This window comes from Schistocerca piceifrons, unplaced genomic scaffold, assembly GCF_021461385.2.
Source record: "Schistocerca piceifrons isolate TAMUIC-IGC-003096 unplaced genomic scaffold, iqSchPice1.1 HiC_scaffold_993, whole genome shotgun sequence".
NCBI classification, from domain to species: Eukaryota; Metazoa; Arthropoda; class Insecta; order Orthoptera; family Acrididae; genus Schistocerca; species Schistocerca piceifrons.
The window spans coordinates 12,501-17,500 of NW_025729270.1; the positions used below are offsets into that span (position 1 = coordinate 12,501).

General features: G+C 53.6%; 1 non-coding gene across 1 annotated transcript in view; it reads right to left on the minus strand.

Moving 5' to 3' along the window:
- The window catches only part of LOC124774855, a 1,909-nt gene extending 1,085 nt beyond the window's left edge, over positions 1 to 824 (minus strand). The window contains exon 1 of the ribosomal RNA XR_007015556.1: positions 1 to 824. This exon is cut by the window's left edge and continues 1,085 nt beyond it. This is a non-coding gene — a ribosomal RNA (small subunit ribosomal RNA).
- Between the last annotated feature and the right edge of the window lie 4,176 nt (positions 825 to 5,000).

Below are 5,000 nucleotides of genomic sequence, written 5' to 3' on the forward strand. Positions count from 1 at the left end.
GAGACACTCAATAAAGAGCACCCTGGTAGGATTTCAACGGGGTCCGCCTCGGGACGCACGAGCACGCACGAGGCGGTCGCACGCCTTCGGCTCGCCCCACCGGCAGGACGTCCCACGATACATGCCAGTTAAACACCGACGGGCGGTGAACCAACAGCGTGGGACACAAATCCAACTACGAGCTTTTTAACCGCAACAACTTTAATATACGCTATTGGAGCTGGAATTACCGCGGCTGCTGGCACCAGACTTGCCCTCCAATAGATACTCGTTAAAGGATTTAAAGTGTACTCATTCCGATTACGGGGCCTCGGATGAGTCCCGTATCGTTATTTTTCGTCACTACCTCCCCGTGCCGGGAGTGGGTAATTTGCGCGCCTGCTGCCTTCCTTGGATGTGGTAGCCGTTTCTCAGGCTCCCTCTCCGGAATCGAACCCTGATTCCCCGTTACCCGTTACAACCATGGTAGGCGCAGAACCTACCATCGACAGTTGATAAGGCAGACATTTGAAAGATGCGTCGCCGGTACGAGGACCGTGCGATCAGCCCAAAGTTATTCAGAGTCACCAAGGCAAACGGACCGGACGAGCCGACCGATTGGTTTTGATCTAATAAAAGCGTCCCTTCCATCTCTGGTCGGGACTCTGTTTGCATGTATTAGCTCTAGAATTACCACAGTTATCCAAGTAACGTGGGTACGATCTAAGGAACCATAACTGATTTAATGAGCCATTCGCGGTTTCACCTTAATGCGGCTTGTACTGAGACATGCATGGCTTAATCTTTGAGACAAGCATATGACTACTGGCAGGATCAACCAGGGAGCTGCGTCAACTAGAGCTGAGCAGCCGGCCGCCCGGGAGTGTGTCCCGGGGGCCCGCGCGAACACGCAAGCGTCCGCTCAATCATTCTGCAAACAGGAGGAGGCTGAGCTCCCCTGCACAATACACCTCGAAACCCTCTCAGGTCCCGGCGGCGCGCAGCGCCGTCCCAAGTACTTGGTCGGGTTCGAGAGAGGCGCAATCGCCCGGAGTTAGGCGAGTAGACGCTTTCGGTGCGACCACCCGTGCTCCCAACTGAGCTTGCCGCTGCCGACAGAGGCCCGGGAGCGTGCTGTCGTGGCATTGCCGGCGGGAGACAACACGCGCCACCTACGGTGACCGGCAGCTCCAACGCCAGCGCCACAGAAGGACAAAAGCCCCACTTGGGTGCCGAAGCGAACTCTCCCAGCACAGCGCACGCGCCAACACATCCGCACAGCTGCGATACAAACCACCAGCGAGAACCGCTGGGGCGACCGAGCAGCAGACGGCGTCGCGGCGCCGAGCGCCGGGCGGCGGCGCATCCTCAACGCACACAGTCCTCAATCGGACCAGCACACTGAAGATGTCCACCGCGCTTCGCACCGGGCCCGCGAGGACCTACTTTGGCCGCACGGCGCCGCGCGCAGGGTGCGCCGGCGCGCAGCTGCGACGCCTGCCGCGTCCGTCGGCCGGCGCGCCTGCCACTGGCCGCCCCCACCAGCCGGCTGTAGCGCGTGCGCCCACGCACCGCGCGGCCAGCACGCCGGGAGGCGCCCCCTCACCGGCCGGGGACGGTCCCACCCAGCCACCGCCGCGTATCGCTTCACACCCAGATGCCGTTCAGTTTCGTCGGCATGGTGGGTATCGCTGGAACAACCGGTTCGTACCTCAACCTATCGTCGCCATCACCGATTCACCCCTAGCGAGAACAACCGCACCACAACAGGTTACCATTTGTTCATTTGCGTAACTTCACCAGAAAACGCAGGCGTCCATCGCCATTTGCAACTTCAACGATTATTGCATGCCTGTGTCAGGTGTCACGCCACACTACGTCTGCCCACATACACGCAACAAAATGTGCACGCCTAGACAATACGTGGAAGGTGGCCCCCGTACGTATGCGATGTCCATTGCTCGAACGACTGTCAACCGGCCTCTGTAGCATGTCGCAGATATGGAACGCGGTGCACCATGCCATCACGGTGTGTGAGGAGAGACGACTAGGTCCGAATACATCAACAGACAGCTCATGCTGATCGCCATCCACGGCGTCCGTTCCTCCCACACGTCTCTATGGCGTACCACACTGCAATCCAGCTCTCATAGGGAGACGACACGTAGCTGCGTGCACAATATTTGCACTGTATGGTCCGCCGTTTTTGGGCGCAGTCGTTGTACGGTCACACATGTGCCACGATGTATCATTCGGTACATAAGGACGAATGTGCAGTACAGATTGTGGTTTACGCGTACGACATTAGCGGACGGTTGACACAGGCCGCACCACAACGTAGCCTGAGTACGTCGCATGCGAAGGGCATTGAACATGCAAACTTCTCACCAACCAGCTTGCGAAGGCAGGGGGGCAAGGTGGGGACGTGGGGAGGGGCGGCATGTACGTCCTGCTGCCATCCACATTACAGTGTACAGCAGGAGCATGTGGAAAGTCAGCAAGACTTGCAAGGTGTTTAACATGAAGCGATACACAGGGGAGCGGGCAGTGCGAGTAGCGAACTATATTGCGAGGGTTGCGGGTGGGCAACACTACACTAATTGAACGAGTCGTATAACAATTACAGAGCAGGTTTAGGCGACAACATGGGTTACGTTAGGGGACAACGTGGGTTACGTTAGGGGACAACGTGGGTTACTTTAGGGGACAACGTGGGTTAGGTTAAGGCACAACGTGGGTTAGGTTAAGGCACAACGTGGGTTAGGTTAAGGCACAACGTGGGTTAGGTTAAGGCACAACGTGGGTTAGGTTAAGGCACAACGTGGGTTAGGTTAAGGCACAACGTGGGTTAGGTTAAGGCACAACATGGGTTAGGTTAAGGCACAACATGGGTTAGGTTAAGGCACAACATGGGTTAGGTTAAGGCACAACATGGGTTAGGTTAAGGCACAACGTGGGTTAGGTTAAGGCACAACGTGGGTTAGGTTAAGGCACAACATGGGTTAGGTTAAGGCACAACATGGGTTAGGTTAAGGCACAACATGGGTTAGGTTAAGGCACAACATGGGTTAGGTTAAGGCACAACATGGGTTAGGTTAAGGCACAACATGGGTTAGGTTAAGGCACAACATGGGTTAGGTTAAGGCACAACATGGGTTAGGTTAAGGCACAACGTGGGTTAGGTTAAGGCACAACGTGGGTTAGGTTAAGGCACAACGTGGGTTAGGTTAAGGCACAACGTGGGTTAGGTTAAGGCACAACATGGGTTAGGTTAAGGCACAACATGGGTTAGGTTAAGGCACAACATGGGTTAGGTTAAGGCACAACATGGGTTAGGTTAAGGTACAACATGGGTTAGGTTAAGGTACAACATGGGTTAGGTTAAGGTACAACATGGGTTAGGTTAAGGTACAACATGGGTTAGGTTAAGGTACAACATGGGTTAGGTTAAGGTACAACATGGGTTAGGTTAAGGTACAACATGGGTTAGGTTAAGGTACAACATGGGTTAGGTTAAGGTACAACATGGGTTAGGTTAAGGTACAACATGGGTTAGGTTAAGGTACAACATGGGTTAGGTTAAGGTACAACATGGGTTAGGTTAAGGTACAACATAGGTTAGGTTAAGGTACAACATAGGTTAGGTTAAGGTACAACATAGGTTAGGTTAAGGTACAACATAGGTTAGGTTAAGGTACAACATAGGTTAGGTTAAGGTACAACATAGGTTAGGTTAAGGTACAACATAGGTTAGGTTAAGGTACAACATAGGTTAGGTTAAGGTACAACATAGGTTAGGTTAAGGTACAACATAGGTTAGGTTAGGTTAGGTTAGGTTACACGTTGTTGTAAGGAAAGGTGTAGGGGGGGGGGGCGGGGGCGGCAGGTTCGTTGATAGTGATTATAGTAAGTGAATGCTTGTGACATGATCAGATTTGTCACGTCAGGATGCACCTTTGGCTTATTAGAGGCGGCGCTCCAATTCTATGCTTGTGTGAGACCTGTGTCTTTGACTCATGTCATTGTTTGTGCGCTGTGACAGGAGGTACTATTGTGATGTTGGGTGCACCGTTGTATAGGACATGTGTGGGTGTTGGTGCCTGGTCTGCGCAATGGTGGATGTCGAAAGGCTGGGATATTGTATTTTCCGCATGGACCTCCTGGTCTGGTTGTGATAGTGTGGATTGTGTAATGTGGCGGAGAAGATGCACTGGATGTTGTTCCATGCTGGTGCTTACATATTGTATGTGCGCCTGTTAGAAGCAGAGAGTGGTGCGTGATCAGAGTGTCTGGCTGACGTGTGGTTCCCATTGTGGGCAGACTCTTTCAGCATGTATACGGACAGTTGTGTATATTTGCTGTAGTTTGATGGCTCTGCATTGATTACTAATCAGCGCCGTGTGTACGGGTAATCTGGTTCCAGTCCAAAATGTTCCATCTGTGTACATTAGTGACAAAGACTCCCCCCATGCAGTGGGGCTCGGTCTGTTATAGCTCTTCCGCGTAATATATTTGCCCCACGTTTTTGCGACTGCGAGTGCGAGTGCAACGCGCATGGGGACCGACATGCTGATGGCTCGGTATCGGACGCCGTACAGTGAGCAACGCGATCGCGTCTCTCGCTCGTAAGTGGTACAGGTCGCGGCTCATGTATAGGGACAGCGGGAATGTCGCATATTGGAAATAACTCTTCATGAAACGCAAGTTATAGGGGTGGATTGCACTTTACGAGTGCGGGAAACTTCCGCCGTTCATCCGCTGGAGGTGCGCGTGTGGCGGTTGGGGTGGTGCACGAACGGGTGCGGGTGGAGTCATTGCCGGTCCACGGCTTCGTGCGGCAGAGCCACTGGAGATTGGGTGCTATGGTCGACAGAGGCTGCAGGCTTTGTGGGTGGCGTCGAAAGGCGGGCACTGTGGCGCCATCGCTGTCTTAATCGGCTTGGCGTCGCATAGATGGCGGTATCGTCGTTGGAGGAGGTCATGTTGCGGGAGACCTACAGATGGCGGTATGTTTTGTGGTG